This window comes from Aotus nancymaae, unplaced genomic scaffold, assembly GCF_030222135.1.
Source record: "Aotus nancymaae isolate 86718 unplaced genomic scaffold, 86718_ANA_hifiasm-v0.15.2.pri h1tg000006l, whole genome shotgun sequence".
NCBI classification, from domain to species: Eukaryota; Metazoa; Chordata; class Mammalia; order Primates; family Aotidae; genus Aotus; species Aotus nancymaae.
This window is the reverse complement of record NW_026988417.1, coordinates 9865100-9884579: the sequence shown is the minus strand read 5'-3', so window position 1 is coordinate 9884579 and position 19480 is coordinate 9865100. Positions and strand designations below refer to the sequence as shown.

The following is a 19480-nucleotide window of genomic DNA, read 5'->3' as shown; positions in this document are numbered from 1 at the left end:
TAATTTTAGATATTTTTATTTCTCCAAATTTGTTATTTACCAGGAGTGACTGAAATAAAATATATAATTGAGTCCCATCATCATCATCATGGAAATGGCTTTAAGAGAAAACTGATCAGATGAATATTATTGCTTCCCATTTTCAACCAGTAAATAGTTGCCACTGATCAATTGACAGCCAAGAGTCTGTCGAGAATGCTCAAGATACGTCATATAATACAACATGTCTGTTCACAGGGGGGAAATTCCTAGGAAATAACTTATATGTACTTCTTGATTTCATCGTACAAGACAAGCACAAAAGCACCACCCATGCCTCTGAGAACAATGGACCATGCACCCTTGAAAAAACTTTGCCTCCTTCATCACGAGCAATCTTCCTCCAGCAGTCATGCATGCCTGTGTACATGATGTCAGTTCCTTTGAACCCCGACTGCATCATTATGTGGCACCAAACAGTTTCAAATGGATAGGAAGTCAACCCTGCAATGGCAGTGACACTGTGCGATCATCCAGCTGATGACAATGTGAATGTTCCTGGGATCCATAAGCAGTCCCTTTGCAGTGTCATAGATACCAAAGTAGACAGCTTGGTAGATGATAATACCCTGCACAGATATGTTAAAACCTTGGTACAGTCCCTTCATCCCATCAGATTTGTAGATCTTAACCAGGCAGTCACCGAGGCCTTGGAATTCCCTTTCAGCTCCAGCTTTACCTACATCTGCTGCTAGACAGGTACGGGCAAAATCAAGAGGGTACACACAACACAAGGATGTAGCCCCAGCAGCACCACCTGATGCCAGATTCCCAGGAAAGTAGCGCCAAAACTGGGTCCTCTTGTCCACACCACCCAAGAAGATCTGCTTGTATTTATCTTTGAAGGGGAAGTTAAGAACCTGGATGGAGAAATATCTGATGACATTGGCCAGGTTACTGCGCCAGAAGGACAGGACTCCCTGCTCCTGGGGAATATGGACCATGCAGTCTATAATGCCCTTGTATTGTTTATCTGCAGTGATCTGCTTGCTGGCATGCTGCACCTGCAGCAGCAGCTTGACCCACTCGATGGGCACTACCGCCATCTTGGAAATGGCTGCGGCCACTTCACCTGCCAGGAAGTCCTTGGCGAAGGACACAGCGGCATCTGTTATGTTGAAAGGAAAGAGGAGGCAGGCTACTGCAGTACAGGACTGGTCTGGGAACCGGCTTTGACTCTGGGGCTGTGGGCAAATTATTCTTCTTCTATTATTAAAATAGAATAGAGGTGGATTATATCATAGCTTCTAAGTTTTTCTTTCTTTTTGATGATTGGTTTTTTCATCTGAAGATACGTTATATCAACTTCATGTCAGACACCATGAATCACACTATCAAATTATATTCACGGACTTCAAATCACAGTTGGAATTATATTCTATGTACGAATAGATGTGAAGTTTCAGGGAGAATAGGAGAGTAAAATCATTTAAGTACTTCCTACATTTGCCTTCTCATTTACATCTCACATCAGTCATTTGAAATGATAACCAGCATTTCTTCTTTATGAATGAGAGAATTGAGACACAGAATTGTTAAGCAAATTGCTCCACATCACAAATTAGAAAGTTATGAACTTAGGTTAACACACCATTTCTCTAAAATCTTTTATTTCTGCTATAACAAAATGCTATGTATATTTTCTTATTCATGACTCTTGACACTTCTGTTGAGATTAATAACAAGCACATTAGTTTGAGATTATATTTTATTGGATAAATTTTTGAAATGGAAAGTAGTAAAGGAAATTAGCAACCGGCGAGCATTAGGTACTATGCTATGTGTTTCACATAAGGTGTTTTATCAATTCATTCATCATAATTGTATTACTGGCATCACATTTTACAAAACAGATAGTAGTCTCAGGGAATGTACATCAGGAATCCTTCTTTACCAAATTCTAGAAACAAAACTCAAATAATTCAGGTAAACAGAAAGTTCTACAGCTTATTTAATTGAATAAGAAATAGATGGCTTAGGAAGGAAAAATAATGAATAATATAAAGGACATGCATCTAGCTGGACTTGAGAAACAATTGGATCCACCAGAACGAATTCACTGACTCTCTCTCTCTTTTATCTCTATTGTTATACACAACATTTGTTTTTGTTTTTGTTTTTACACAACACACCTTATTATTTAAGGTTATCCGAAGAACAGAATCAATAAGAGAAATATAGACATATAGATATATGGATATATGAAAGACAAATTATTAGAATAATTTACTTATACAGTTATGGAGGCTGAGGAATCCCATAAAAGGTTGCCTGCAAGCTTGAGAACCTGGGCTGCTGGTAGTGCCCAAGTCCAAGCCAGTAGTGGTACAGTTCAAGCCCAAAAGCCCCTGAACCATAGAAATGAATGTTATAATTCCAAGACCACAGGCCTGAAAACTCAAGGGATCAGTATAAGTTTTGAAATCTAAAGGTGCAAAAGCCAGAAGTTCTGTTGTCTAAACATAGGAAAAGAGTGTTCCAGGTTCAAAAGAGACAGAGAAAAAAACATCTTTAATTTCTTTGCTTTTTTTGTTTCATCCCAGACCCTAGTTGATTAGATAATGCCCAGCCACAATGAGGGCAGATATTCCTTGCTCAGTCTTTCACCTTTCACCTCTGAAAATAACCTCACAGACACAGCCAGAACTGCTCTAACACTTCTCCAGGTATTCTTTAATCCAGTTGAGCTGACAACTAAAATTAACCATTGCAGGATTCAACCAAGAAATAGGAAGTTATAGGATCCAAGAAACCAGGCATTTGATATAATAAAAATGCTGAAATAGGGGAAAACAAGATGGACAACTGATAAAGCCAGGTGGAACAGCTCCTACCCAGGGACTGAGACAACTAGCATGCTCCAAACAGATCTTCAGAAGGAAAACACTGAGGGTGGATGGAGAGAGGACACAGAATCTTGACTCAAGGCAAAGAAATCTGGGAACCTTGTATGGCCTACTCATACCAGGACTCATTCCTGGCTCTGGAAGAACAGGTGAATTGAACTAATGAGGAATAACTGCCTCTCACCATAAGCCTCTGGAACCCCAGCAAGAGGAAGTCCCTTGACCACCATGAGCCCACAAATTGGCAGAGAGAGCTGCTTAGAGAAGTAGTAGGGGCAGCAATCCAGCTGATTTGGACCCCAGAGGGTTTGGTGTGGGATTGTCTAGCAGATCATGGCCAGGGACATCCATTTTAGGTTTGACTCACTCCCATTGGAGACTTTAGCTTTAGGGCAACTGTCAGACCTGATCTCTGCAGGTCTTGCACATCAGACAGGGCTAAGCTGACTTGAGCAGCCCTTGGTCTGCTGGCCTCTCCTGGGGCCCCAGCCTGGCCACACCTGTTTGCAGGGCAGTCTCAGGTGTGCTAGGGACCTGCACCATGGCTTCTGTGCTAGTGGATTGTGCCTGACCAAGACTGTGTGGCCATAGAGGCCACAAATCAGCCCAACCACTCGCTACCCATATTGCAGCTTCCCCCAGGCCCACAGAATCTACCCAAATCACTCTTGCTGATGTGTGTCTACATGGATGAGTTTAGCCTTTCTTGCACTACCAGCAGCAGAAGTGTAGTCTGCCTTCCCTCCCGCTATCAACCACCATTTCAGACAGAGCTTTGGCAGGCACAGAGCCAGCCAGCCCTGCCCACACTGGTGCCCAGCCCTTGTCCTATCACTGCACAGAGAACAGCAGATACTCCCCCACCCTGTGCAATCACTCCTGCTTGTGGGGCACGGAGAAGCCACCCAGTCCTGTGCCCACAAGTTCCCCACTTTAAACCAACACTACCTTCAGCATGACTGCAGAGACAATCCCCAGTAGTTTGGCCCCTGCTCCCTGCCAAGCTGCATTGCCTCCACCACCATCGTGAATGCCCCCAGGAACCAGGCACCCAGGCCCCACAAGCACTCTGCCACAGCTGCTGCACCTTGGCCATCCCAGTGCAGTGGATTCTTAGACTTGAGGAGTCAGAGAAACAAAATTGGGGCCCAATACGCATCCCCTAGAGTTAGAGCACCCAGTCCAGGATTTGGGAGTTTTGTGTTTGCCCCATAAAATCTTTCGGAAACGAAGCCATTTAGCTGAATCTACTGTACATCAAAATTTAACCCTCAGGTCATCAAATAGGATAAAAGAAAAGAAAAGCCCAAAGACCAACAACTTCAAAGATTGAAGGTAGGTAAGCCCACAAAGATGAGAATCAGTGCAAGAAACCTGAAAACTAGAACAGTGTGCCTTCTTTCCTCCAGATGATCATTTTAGCTGTCCAGCAAGGGTTCTAAACAAGGCTGAGATGGCTAAACTGACAGAAATAGAATTCGGAATAAGGATAGGAAAAAAGATCATTGAGCTACAAGAGTATGTTGAAACCCAATCTAAGAAAGCTAATAATCATAATAAAACAATGCAAGAGGTGACAGACAAAAAGAGCCGATATAGGAAAGAACGTAACTGATCTGATGGAGCTGAAAAACACACTAATAGAACGTAATAATACAGTCACAAGTGCTAATAGCAGAATAGATAAGCAGAAAAAAGAATCTCAGAGCTTAAAGACTGACTTTCTGAGATAAGACAGTCAGACAATAATAAAGAAAAAAATGAAAAAAAATGAACAAAAGTTCCAGGAAATATTTGATTATGTAAAGAGACCAAGTCTACAATGCATTTGTATCACTGAAAGAGATAGGGAGAGTGGAACCAACTTGGAAAACATATTTCAGGATATCATCTGTGAGAACTTCCTGAACTTGCCTAGACAGGCCAACAGTCAAACTCAGGAAATGCAAAAAACCTAGTAAGATACTTCACAAGAAGTTCATCCCCAAGACCCACGGTTACCAGATTCTCCAAGGTCAAAATGAAAGAAAAACTGTTAAAGGTAACTAGAGAGCAAGGTCAGATTACCTACAAATAGAAGTGCAACAGACTAAAAGTAGACCTATCAGAAGAAACTTCACAAGGCAGAAAAGATTAGAGGCCCATATTTAATATTCTTAAAAAAATTTCAATCCAGAATTTCATATTTGGCCAAACTAAGCTTTACAAGTGAAGGACAAATAAGATCCTTTTTACAAAAACAAATGCTGACGGAATTTGTTGCCACCAGACATGCCATACGAGATATCCTGAAGGAAGAATTAAATATGGAAAGCAAAGATGTTTTATGAGCCACTACAAAAACACTCTGCAGTACACAGACCAGTGACACTAAAAAGCAACCACATAAAAAATCTGCAAAAAAACCAGTCACCATCATGACCACAGGATCAACTCAATATATATCAATACTAACCTTGAATGTAAATGGGCTAAATGCTTCAATTAAAAGACACACTGGCAAGCTGAATAAAGAACCAAGACCCACTGGTATGCTGCCTTCAAGAGAAGCATCTCACATGCAATAAAACACATAGGCTCAAAATAAAAGGATGGAGGAAAAAACCTACCAAGCAAATGGAAAACAGAATAAAACAGGGGTTGTTATAGTAGTTCCAGATAAAACAGACTTTAAAGCAATAAAGATCTTAAAGAAAGGTATTACATAATGGTAACATGTTCAATTCAATAAGAAAATCTAACTATCCTAAATGTATATGCACCCAACACAGGAGGACCTGGATTCATAGAGCAAGTTCTTAGAGACCTTCAAAGATACTTAGACTCCAATACATAATGTTGGGAGATTTTAACACTCCTCTGGCAATATTAGACAGGTTACTGAGACAAAAAATTAACAAAGATATTCAGGACCCAAACTCCACACTGGATCAAATAGACCTGATAGACTTCTACAGAAATCACCACCACTCCAAGAAAATCCCAAAAATATACATTCTTCTCATCACCACATGGTACATACTCTAAAATCAGCAACATAAATGGAAGTATAACACTCTAGAGCCAATGCAAAAGAACTAAAATTATTACAAATGATCTCAGACTACAGCCCAATCATATTAGAAATCAAGACTAAGAGATTAACTCAAAACCATACAATTACATGGAAATTGAATAACCTGCCCCTGAATGACTTTTGGGTAAATAATGAAATTAAGGCAGAAATCAAGAAGTTCTTTGAAATTAATATGAGCAAAGATACAACATACCAGACTCTCTGGGACACAGGTAAGACAGTGTTAAGAGGGAAATTTATAGGACTAAATACCCACATTAAAAAAAAAAAAAAAAATCTCAGATTAGAAACTTAACATTACAACTAAAATAACAAGAGAACCAAGAACAAACAGTACCAAAGTTAGCAGAAGACAAGAAATAACCAAAATAGAGCTGAACTTAAGGAGATTAAGGCACAAAAAACATTTAAAGATCAGCAAATCCAGTAGCTGGTTTTTGAAAAAAATTAATCAAATACATAGACCACTAGCTAGATTAACTAAAAAAAGAACAGAAAGACAAGTCAAATAAATACAATCAAGGACAACAAGGGGGATATTACCATTAACCCCACAGACATACAAACAATCATTGAAAAATATTATGAATACCTCTATGCACATAAACTAAGCATGTAGAAAAAAATGAATACATTCCTGGATCTATCACCCTCTCAAGACCTAACTGGGAAGAAATTGAATCTCTGAACAGACCAGAAATGAACTCTGACATTAGGTCAGTAATGAATAGCTTACCAAGCAAAAGAAAGCCCAGGAATCATAGCTGAATTCTACCAGATGTACAAAGAAGGGTCGATACCATGTCTGCTTAAACTATTCAAAAAAATTGAGAAGGTGGGATTCCTTTCTAACTTATCCTATGAGGCCAGCATCATCCTTGTAACAAAACCTTGTAGAGACACAATAACAACAAAAATAGAAACCTTCAGGCCAATATCCTTAATGAACATTGATGCAACAAAGCACTGGCAAACCAAATCCAGTAGCACATCAAAAAAACATACCCAACATGATCAAGTTGGCTTCATCACTAGGATGCAAGGTTGGTACAATGTACACAAATCAATACATGTGATTCATCACATAAAGAGAACTACAGACAAAAACACACATAATTATCTCAATAGATGTAGAGAAGTCTTTCAATAAAATTCAACACTCCTTCATGCTAAAAACTCTCAATAAACTAGGTATTGAAGGAACATGGCTGAAAATAATAAGACCCATCTGTGACAAACCCACAGCCAACATCATACTGAATGTGCAAAAGCTGGAAGCATTCCCTTTGAAAATTGGCACAAACAAGGATGATCTCTCTCACCACTTCTATTCAACATATTATTTGAGTCTTGTCTAGGGAAATAAAGCAAGAAAAAGAAACAAAGGGCATCCAAATAGAAAAAAGAGGAAGTCAAAGTATTCCTGTTTGCAGAGAACATAATCTTATATCAGGAAATCCTATAGTCTAAGCCAAAAAGCTCCTTAAGCTGATAAGCATTTTCAGCAAAGTCTCGGGATACTAAATTAATTTCCAAAAATAACTAACATTCCTATACAACAGCAGTAGTCAAGCCAAGAGCCAAATCAGGAATACAATCCCCTTTACAATTATCAAAAAGGAATAAAACACCTAGAAATACAGCTAATCAGGGAGGTGAAAGATCTCTACAAAGAGAACTACTACAAAACATGGCTCAAAGAAATCAGATATGACACAAACAAATGGAAAAGCTTTCCATGCTCAAGGATATAAAGAGTCGATATACTTAAAATGACTATTCTACCCAAAGTAAATTATAGATGCAACACTATCCCTATTAAACTACCATTGACATTTTTCACTGAACTAGAAAAAACTATTTTTAAATTATTATAGAACCAGAAAAGAGTTTGAATACCTAAGGCAATCCTGAATAAAAAGAACAAAGCTAGTAGCTTCACGTTACCTCACTTTAAACTATACCACAGGGCTGTAGTAACAAAACAGCATGGTACTAGTACTAAAACAGACATGTAGACAAATGGAACAGAACAGAGGACCCAGAAATAAGACCACACACTTACAACCATCTGATCTTCATCAAACCTGACAAAAACAAGCAATGGGGAATGGATTCCCTATTCAATAAATGGTGCTGGGATAACGGGCTAGTCACATGCAGAAGATCAAAACTGGACCCCTTTCCCACATGATACACAAAAATTACCTCAAGATGGATTAAAAACTCAAACTTAAAAGTTTTTGAAAGACAACCTAGGCAATATCATTGTGAACATAGGAATGGGAAAAGATTTCATGATGAAATCACAAAAAGCAATTTTAACAAAAGCAAATATTGACTAATGAGGTTTAATTAAATTAAAGAGATTCTACACAGGAAAAAAAAAAGATAGTTTTAAAATTTTTTTTTTTAACAGAGTGAACAGACAACCTACAGAAAAAGAAACTTTAGCAAACTATGCATCTGACAAAGGTCTACCATCCAGCATTTGTTTAAGAAGCTTAAACAAATTCACAAAAGAAAAATAATCTCATTATAAGTGGGCAAAGGACATGAACAGTCACCTTTTAAAAGAAGACATACATGTGACCAACAATCAGATGACAAAAAAAAGCTCAACATCACTGATCATTAGGGAAATGAAAATCAAAATCATAATCAGATACTATCGCACACTAGTCAGAATAGCTATTATTAAAGAGTCAAAAAGTAACAGATGCTTGTGACATTTCAGAGAAAAGGAACATTTATACACTGTTGGTGGGAGTGTGAACTAGTTCAACCATTCTGGAAGATAGTGTGGTGATTCCCCAACGAGGTAAAAACAGAAATACCATATTTGTTTGTTCTTGCACTGCTATAAAAACTGTCTGAGACTGATTTATGAAGAAAATAGGTTTAATTGAGTCACAGTTCTGCAGGCTGTAGAGGAAGCATGGTTGGGGAAGCCTCAGGAAACTTACTATCCTGCCGGAAGGGTGAAGCAAGCAGTTTCTTCACATGGTGGAGTGGGAGGAAGAGAGCAAAGTGGGGAGGTGCTTCACACTTTTAAACAACCAGATCTCATGAGAACTCTCTCACAAGACAACACTAGGAGAATAGTGCGAGATCATTAGAAACAACCCCCATTAGACCCCACCTCCAACTTGGAATCAAGATTCAATATGACATTTGGGTGGAGTCACAAAGCCAAACCCTATCGAATACCATTTCACCAAGCAATCTCATTATCTGGTATATACCCAAAGAACATAAATCCTTCTATTATAAAGACACATGCACATGTATGATCATTGCAGCACTATCGACAATAGCAAAAGAAATGAAATCAACCTAAATGCCCATCAATAATCGACTGGATAAAGAAAATGTGATACATATACACCTTGGAACACTATAGAGCCATAAATAAGAATGAGATCATGATCTTTGCAGGAATGTGGATGGAGCTGGAGGCCATTATTTTTAGCAAACTAATGCAGAGACAGAAAAACAAATAATCACAAATTATCCCTTATAAGTGGAAACGTATAAATGATGAGAACACAGGAACATATAGAGGGGAACTACAATGGGGCTATTGGAGGGTGCAGGGTGGGAGAAGTGAGAGGATCAAGAAAAATAACTAATGAGTACTAGGTTTAATAAGTGGCTGATAAAATAATCTGCACAACAAATCCTGTGACACAAGTTTACCTGTATAGAAAACCTGCCCATGTACCCCTGAACTTCAAATCAACTATAAAAAAATAAGAAAATACTAAAGTACATTATTTAAACAGGGTTTAAGAAGGGGTAATGAGTAATCACTACAAATTGAAATAGGAAGATTTGTGTCTTTCCCCACTAAAAAATAGATGAAGAAAAAGACTGAATGTTTACCTTATGTGTTTTTCTCTATTGAAAGGAGCTTCATGCTTTTGTTAGATATTTGTGTCGGGAATAATTAAGGATAAATACATAGAAAACTAAGCCAAAATAAGCCAAAATGATCAAGACAATTTGGAAATGAGAAAATAAGTAGCATCACACAACAAGGAAATGATTCATCGTAATATACAGCAACACACAGGCTTAGTATTGAAGAATATTTATTTAGTCATAATTTATATGTATAAAGAATTACTTAAGCAATAATTGTCACATATGAGATACAAAAATTTCTCTTGGATGCATAGGGTTAGCAAATGTATATGGTGAGTGATGAGGAAACAGGGCCAAAGTTATATTTTTCATATTGAGAAGTTAATAGATACAATGTATCAAAGTGAAACAAACAGTATGAATACATTATTTAGAAATATCAGAAACAATAGCTGTAATAGAAGTAGTTACCTTTAGAGAATGAGAGCAGGGAGTAGAGCGTTTTAAGACTTATGGTACTACTTGACTTTTTAAAACTAGGTGCATTTGTTAACTTTGATAAGAATACAATTAAGTGAAATAACAGGGGAAAAGAAGCCAGGAAGACCAGACCAGTAGTTGAGTCATCTGCATCGTAGGGTGCAGAGATGAATTCTGCTCTTAAATAATTTCAATGTTGTATCGATAATGATGTCACCTTGCACATGTAAGCCAGGTTGCAGATAACAAGGAACCAGTAAAATGATCAAGCAAAGCACATCTTCTCCATGTGCCTTTCTTCTTTACATCACTTCATCTTTTCTGATGTTCTTCACCCTGTGCAATGTCCTTCAGCTCTTCTCAATGGCAAACTCCTACTCATTTCTCAAAATGACTCTAAAACCTCATCCGTTCTGTAAAGCCTTTGCACATACTCCTCCCTCTCATAACCACGTTGTTTCTTCATTTAAGCCTCACATCACATATAGCTGTAGTTTTATCATGGCACCCCCATTCTCTGGCACTATGAGTTACTTACCTATTTGTCTCCCTGACAGACTGTGAGCCACTGTTGAGTAGGGATATGTTTTATTCATGTTTGTGACCTTGCTGCCTTTCATGGAATCAGGGAACATATTAAGCCACAATTCATATCTGCTTAATTAATGAGCTAGAGCACTGCTGCACATTAGAGAAGAGGGTAGGGCAGGTATCATTAGCTTCCTTTGGCAGGTGAGGGCAGATTCTCAGAGGGCTGAGCATCTTCCTCAAAGTTACAAACTTAGCAACTCTGAAGTACTTTTGGACTTTGACAGAGTTTATTTCATGCACATATAATTCAGGAGGCGATTATTACTGAGATAATCATGATCTCCCCACCAAGTCCCTTAGTATACCCATTAGGCAGGGAATCTTGGTTCAGCTAAGCACAGGGACTGGCCCCATATGTCCCTTGGCCTTTTCCTGGTGGCTAGGTAGCTTTGTGTCCCATAGCAGAGTCATCTCTGAGGAGCCTCAGGGCACCTCAAAGTCAGTGAGTCTCACTTTCCTCCAACCAGGTCCCACTGGGCTCCCAGCCTAGAACAAGATCTGCCTACTTCCAGAGGCCCCAGGCTCAAGACTGACAAGCAAATGGTAATGTGATTCTCCTGCACTGAATTTGAGAGGGTAAACCACAGGGGCATAGAGTAAATAAATGTTAAGGAAGAAAACCACAAACGTCAATATGAAACATGTTACACATTACTATTACATGGCAATAATAACCCTTTCCTCACAGAATATCTGAGTTTTATGCGTTCTCTCTTTAAGTACCTGAAGCTTATTTATACAATGCAGAGCTATAAATATTTGAGCAGGTGTGATTGCAACAGCTCAAGTGCCAACCCTCAAAAAATTGTTAATGGAATGATTAAAGGAAAATTGTTAATGGAATGATAGCAGCAATAAAAAGACTTTCCAAAATATCCATTGAAATTTCAAATTAGGTAAAATTCCCATGCCAAATATTTCATACCAATTAATTTTCAATGACTTGGTTTTGATTATTATCAGTAATACTATGTCTCCTTAACAACAAAAACTCAAGCAAGATATTCTTAATGTTTTTCAAAGAGAACTTGCTTTAAAGGATTTCTTCATTATCTCTGACTCTAAAGGGAAACATATAGATATAGTAAACAATATGCAAAATGTACCATGTTAGTTTACTTGCAAAATAAATTCATTCTAATGGATTTGTTCCCAAACTATTCTGCAAGTGTATGTGTGTCTACACAGTGTGTGTGTGCATCACAATGACAATTTCTCTGTAAATTATTGAACAGATATATTGTATAGTGATTACTTGTATCTCTTCATGAACTATAAGTAAATTTGGAGATAAGAAATAGGTCTGGGTTACACAAACTGATGTGACAGTCCAGCATATACAGAAGTATTTGCATATTATGGAGGTAATGTACAAATGCATTCATATTGTTAAAAATCTAAACTTTACAGCTTATACAGAGTAAAATATCAAAATCCATATTGTAAATCCCCTCTTCCATTCGTCTCAATGATCAATATCTTTCCTTGATTTCAGGGAATCATGCAAGTCTGTCATTCATTCTTCCAGTCCCCTTTGTTACACATTAACAAATTTATCTATATAATAGATAATATGCAAGTCAATATATCTAATTAACACTTTTATTCCTCCATATTATCCTTCAATTTTTTAAATATAAAAATTTCATATCACAAGCAATTAATGCAGTTACATTTATTCATTTCTTCTACTGAACATAACCATAGGCATTTCTCATATTATCGTTTTTCAAAAATATTAAGATATTTGCCACATATTATACCTATTTTTGGACTTTTATGTTGTTTTAAAAAGTTTGCAGCTGAGCATGGTGTCTCAGGTCTGTAATCCCAGCACTTTGGGAGGCCAAGGCCAGTGGATCACCTGAGGTCAGGAGTTTGAGACCAGCCTGGCCAACATAGTGAAACCCCATCTCTACTAAAAATACAAAAAATTAGCAGGGAGTGGTGATGGGATCATATAATTCCAGCTACATGGGAGGCTGAGGCAGGAAAATGGCTTGAATCCCGGAGGTGGAGGTTGCAGTGAGCCAGGATCACACCACTGCACTCCAGTCTGGGCAACAAGAGCAAAACTCTGTCTCAAAAAAAAAAATTTGCTATTATAAAAATTAAGAGATACTTGTGTTAATATGTATCAAAAATTTGAGATTAGCTGTTTTACATTGATTTGAGAAAAACTTGAGACATTTTATGCAGATTGACAAATTGTTTTTTGGACAGAATGCACCAGTGTGCATTTCCATTGCTAATTATATGAGTGACCATCTCTCATATTTTTATCATTGTCATTATTTTTAATATTTGAACAATGATTAGTGAATACTATTTTTTAAAGACTAAAAAACTCAATTTTTATTTCCTTTATTAGTGGTATGGCTGAACATTCTGGTTAATTAACTAACCATTTAATTTTGTTACTTTTCTGAAACAAAACTGATTTGATTTACTCATTTTTAAATTTATATGTTATTAAATTTCTTATAAACCTACCTGTATTGCTATTTCTATATAAAATATATTAATTTCTGAATATTTTTTCCTAGTATTCCATTACTTGCCTTTTAATTTTTATTATGATGATTATGAGATGCAAACATTTTTAATTCTTATCTGTTAAAATCTTCATTATTTTTCACCGTTTGCTTTTAATCTTAGAAAGCAATTGTTACCTTATGGAATCTTTATTTATTTACCTATATTCTATTATAACATATTACCTCTATCTTTAATTTATTTTGGTGTATTTTAAGTTTCATTTGTTTGTTAATTTTCAGTTTCTGTCTTCTTTTTCTTTTTGTTTTTTTGAAGCGGAGGCTCACTCTGTCACCCAGACCGGAGTGCAGTGGCGTGATCTCAGCTCACTGCAACCTCTGTCTCTTGGATTCAAGCGATTCTCCTGCCTCAGCCTCCAAAGGAACTAGGATTACAGGCACCTGCCACCACACTTGGCTAATGTTCGTATTTTCAGTAGAGACAGGGTTTTGCCATGTTGGCCAGGCTGGTCTTGAACTCCTGACCTCAGGTGATCTTCTCGCCTCAGCCTCCCAAAGTGCTGGGATTACAGGCTTGAGCCACAGTTTCACTTTTTATATGTGGCCAAGTTTCATATTTTTAATGCAATAATCTATACTTTCTTTTAAAGTTTTTTATTGTACATTAAGTCATCACATAATTAAATAAATGAAAGAGCCCAGAGGAATCCTTCAAAAACCTCTCTATTCACCCATTCTAAAACCTATACTAGTTTTTACAATTTTTTATTTTGTTTTTAACAATGTTATCATAGAAAATTAATATATGAGAAATTATACATATCTGATGTGTATATTTGATATATTTTGACATATATAAACATCCGGGAAATCTTGAACATGATCAAGGTAATAAAACTATTAATCAGTCCCAAAAGTTTCATTATGCAATCCTTCTCATTAATCCCTTTGACCATGTCTCCACACTTGCCCAGGGAGCCACTGCTCTGCCTGTTGTCACTGTAGATTGCTTCATAGCTTCTTGGAATTATATAAATTGAACCATAGGGAATGACATGTTTCTTCATGTGGCTCCCATTATTCAAATTATTTTGAGATTCATCCATGTTGTAGTATGGATCAATAAGTCATACCTTTGCATTACTGAATAATTTCCATTCATATTAATTCTGAGGACTATTGTTAACCCACACACTTGTTTATTAACATTTGGGTTGTTTCCAGTTAAGGTTATCATAAAGTTTCTATGAGCACTTACATACAAATATCGCTTGGAATGCTTAGTCTTCTTAACTTTTGTTATTCTAATGTGTGTGGTGGTATTTCATTACATATTTAATTTGCATTTCCTAAGTGCTGATTATATTGGCATATTTTCATGTACAGATTTGCCAACAATGCATCTTTTTGGTGAAGGATAGTATGCTAAAATCTGTTGTCCATTTTTAATGGTCTATTCAGTGGATTTTTTATTGAGTTTTAATAATTATTCATCTATTCTGATACAAATACTTTAACAGAGACATGGTTAACAAACATTTTCTCTCAGTCTATGACTTGTCTTTTTATTCTTTTAACATTGTCTTTTAAATAGCAGGGTTTTTTTATTTTGATGCTGTCTAATTTTTTAATTTGATTCTTTATTAATAATGCTTTTGATGTTTTAGTTAAGCAACTTTGCCTAAACCAAAGTCACAATGTTTTTTTGCTAGAAGATTTGCATCTTAGGTTTTCATGTAGGTATATGATACACTCTATTTAATTTTTGTATATGGCATATAAATATATACTAAAGTTCATTTTTACATATGAATATATAACTATTTCAGGTTTATTTGTTGAACAACTATACTTTGTCCACTGAATTACTTTTGCACCTTTGTGAAAAATCTGTAGTTTATGCATATTTAATTTTATTTGTAGATTCTCTAATCTGTTCTACTAAACAACATTGACAATATCACATTGTCTCCATTGCTATAACTTTATAACAATATTTGAAATTGAGTAGTGTGAGACTTCCAACTTTGCCATTTTTTTCTCAGTTATTTTGATTATTTTAGGACTTTTGCATTTCCATATATATTTTAGCATTATCTCATTGGTTTGTACAAAATGTCTTTGAGGATTTTGATTATGATTGTGTTAAAACTACAGATCAACTGGGGAGATCCGATAGCTTAACAATATTGAATCTTTCTACCAATGAGCAGGGTATAATTTTTTATTTTTTAAGGTGTTCTTTAACTTACCTCAACAATAGTCTGCTATTGTGTGGGATGTTCAACAAGTCAAGCTTATTAATCATGCTTTTTATATCTTTGACATAATTATTAATTTTATATTTATTTCACCAATTATTGAGAGAGAGGTGTGAAATCTCCAGCTGTGAATATAGAGTTGATTATTTCTCCTTTAATTCTATGAATTAGTGTTATATTTATTAGGGCTTTGTTATTAGGGGTATAAATATTTAGGAATATAGTCTCTTCTTGAATTGACCTCATTATCATGAAATGACCTTATTTAGCCTGGCATTATTCTTTGCTCTGAAATTCTCATTCTGATAGTAACTTAGCCTCTTTAGTGTTTCTTGTTTAGTGTTGGCTTGAAATATTATTTCTCATCCTTTAATTCTAACTTATTTTTTCCTTTATTTTTAAAGTGTGTTTGTTTATAGGCATCATTTTGTTGGGCTGTTCTTTTTTATCTAACCTAGCAACCTATTTATTAACTGTGTTATTAAGACTATGTACTTTTAATGTGGTATTTAATCATGTTAGCTTTAAATATAGCAACTTGTAGTATTTAAGTTTAACCTATTTTCTCTTGTTCGCTTTATCCTTTCTTCCTTTTTTAATTTTTCCAAAATTTTTTATGATTACATTTTAGCTATGTTGGCTTGTAGACTGCAACGTTTTGTTTTGTTATTTTACTGGTTTATTTAGCTTTGCATCTTTACCTTATCGTTTTCTACATTCAGGAAATATTCTACTTTACATAAAATAACCATACATTAACACTATACTATTCTATTTGGTACTTATTATTCCCAGTGTTTGTGTCGTTGCTGTCATACAGTATATTTTTACATGTGGTAGAAACTCTAAATTACAAATTAGTATTTGTAAACACTCTATTAGATTGAAGTGACTTAAAAAAAGAAGTGTCCAGTACATTTTTCTGTGTAGGTATATTGTCTCTTTCCTCTCTATCTTTTATGTGCATCCATGCTCCCATCTAGTATCATTTTTCTCCCCCACAAAGAGCTTTCTTTAATATTTTATATAGTGTGAATATCCCAGTGATGAACTTTTTTCAGCCATTGTTTGTCTATAGTGTCTTTTAACTTATTTTGTAAAGATATCTTATCTGAGTATAGAATTCTAGGTTGAATTTTTTTACCAAGATTTAAAAGATGTAGGACCGAGGTGTGCTGCAGCATCTTAGCAGCTGGAGTGGTTGGGGTGAGAAGAACCATGAGAAGCCAAGTAGATCCACTTGAGGAAAATCTCCAGAACTGAAATTATAGAAAGTTAGTTACAGCAGCACAATGACAGCCAGATTTTTTTTGCTTTTGTCTCTAGTTGTATTAGCAGAGTCCAAATCCAATTAAATTATATAGTGTTTACTTCACTCTTCTAATTGTGTTTAGATCCCAAAGGTAAAAGACCTCCATTCTTCCAGCCAGCAACAGGGCTGCATGAAAACTGACAGGCCCCCAGCCCTCAAACCACCCCCACCATCCACATCCCTTGTCCTTCTTCAGGCTAAAAGTCTATTTCGTCCCTGATCGTGGAATAGCCCAGTTTAGCCTCTTGTCAATGAAGTCCATCAATTTCACCTACGTCTCAATGAGGAGGAGACCTCCAAGAGCACCGCACCATTTGCTTGACTTGTGTAGGCTGCTGGATACAAGGAGGTAACCAATATCTCGAGTGTCTACAGTCACAGATATATTTACACTTGATGTCAAATTTTGTATTTTAAAATGTAATCCATTGTTTTAAAGCTCATTCAAAAGCAGCCCCCGGATTAGTTCACTAAGATCAAATTGCGCCTTCAGCTCCTGAGTGAATCATTGTTCTTTTGTAAATGTGTTTGACCTGAAGTCACACTTTTTCCAAAATTAATCCAGTTAGTACTTGAAGTATCTTTCCTGCAGAAAATCATTTTAAGAGGATTAATTAATTTGAGAAAGTCACCTTGACAGTTCTTTGCATACCATGTTGACAACTATATGTACTCTGTTTGTGTTGTATTAATATTTACAAGGGAATAGGATAGTTTGGTTTTTGAAGAATGCACTTTTATGAGGGAACCATGTCAGATCTTCTGCTCCCTGCCTTGCTTCCTCCAGCTCCCACGTAGACACGGGGCTCTGTCCAAGCTGGTGTTAAACATGCCCGAGATTCCGTGTTCCGTGGAGGATCTCCGCACAGGGATCCACGCACCTCCCTGCAGCCGTGCAAACTGCCTGCGTATTGACTGGAATTTTTGTCAATACCCTTGACGTGCTGGCTCTCCAGTTCTTTCTTTTTCTCCTTTGGACTGTTTTAGCTTTAAGCAAACGGCGTGATGTGGTCCCAGTGCGGCAGGCCGCCTGCGGGATGCTCAGGGCTGCCTCGGAAACCCGCCTGGGACTTCAGCCTTTGTGTTTATAAAGACATTTATAACCAGACAGATGTTCTTTTTTTAAGTTGTTACTAAAGTAGGTGCGGCAACCAACAACAAAATAATAATAATAAAATAAAAGATATAGGACCACCGTCTTCTAGTTTGCAGTGTTTTGAATAAAAAACATAATGCCTTTTCCTTGTCTGTGACTTGTCTGTTTTCAATGATTGGTTTAAGAGTTTTATTTATCATTGATTTTGGGCAATTTGATTATGGTGTACATATAACAGTGCTCTTAATAATTTGTGTGTATGTTTGTGTGTGTGCACATGGTTGGGTTCATTAAGTATCTTGGATCTTTTAAGTTAATATTTTTATTGACTTTAGGATGGCTCACCAATTTTAATAATATACATATTTTTATTTTTTCTTTCTTTAGGACTACAATTATATGTATTTTAGGTTGCTTCATTTGTTCCACAGCTCATTATTATTCAGTTGATTTTGTTTTTGTTTTCTCTTTTTTCTCCCAGTTCCAACTTTGCTAACTTCTTCTGCTCTCTGAGTTCACTCATAGTTTCATCCGCAATGTTTATTCTGCCAATAAAGTCATCCAAAGTATTTTTAAATTACATATTGTAAGTTATATCTCTACAAGTTCAATTTGAGTTTTTATAATGACTATGTCTCCACTTACCTTTTAAACATACAGAATACATTTAAAATAAATATTTCTATGTGTTTATCTGCTAATTTCTGATTTGCGTCTGAGTCATATCTAGATTAGTTTTTAATTTATTTTCCTCCTAATTATGGTTCATAATTTTCTACTGGTTTTTCTGTCTGGACATAATTTAATAGATGACAAACATTGTAAATTGTACCTTGCATGGTACTGAATATTTTTGTTGGTATGAATGCATTTTATTTTTATTTTTGTACGCAGTACAGCAACTTGGAAACAGTTTGATCCTTTTCAATTGTTTTAAAATTTGTTAAGTATTACCTGAACAGTTCTTAGTCAAGGATTATTGCCCATCATTGATGCAAGACCCCTTGGCGGGGGATTCTTCTTTAAAACAAGACAAAATGTCCCAGGAATCACAAGGTTCCTCTGGTCTCACTGGTGGCAACAGGCACTGTTTCCAGCTCTCTAGTCTTTTCAGGTCTCTTTTTTCCCCTCAGCCTCAGGTTATTTGCCCATATTCATGTGCTCATCTGCTGAAAACTCAAGCTCAACTGTGTTCCGTTGTCCAAAGTACTCTTTCTCTGTGTGCAACTTTCTCCTCTCAGTATTCCATCATGTAAACTGTCTTAGTCTCCCCAGATTCTCAGCTCTATCTCCTCAATTTACAGAGACTAACAAGTCTCATCTAGGGCCTTGCATTCCTGTGCTATATCCTGGAGACATCCATGGCAATAAGAACAAAAAATAGTAGGGCTCAGTAGGCCTCCCCAGCCATGCTGAA

General features: G+C 36.5%; 1 pseudogene; it reads right to left on the bottom strand.

Annotated features, from left to right (window-relative positions):
* Positions 1–260: 260 nt before the first annotated feature.
* The window catches only part of LOC105725699 (ADP/ATP translocase 2-like), a 33232-nt pseudogene continuing 14012 nt past the window's right edge, over positions 261–19480 (bottom strand).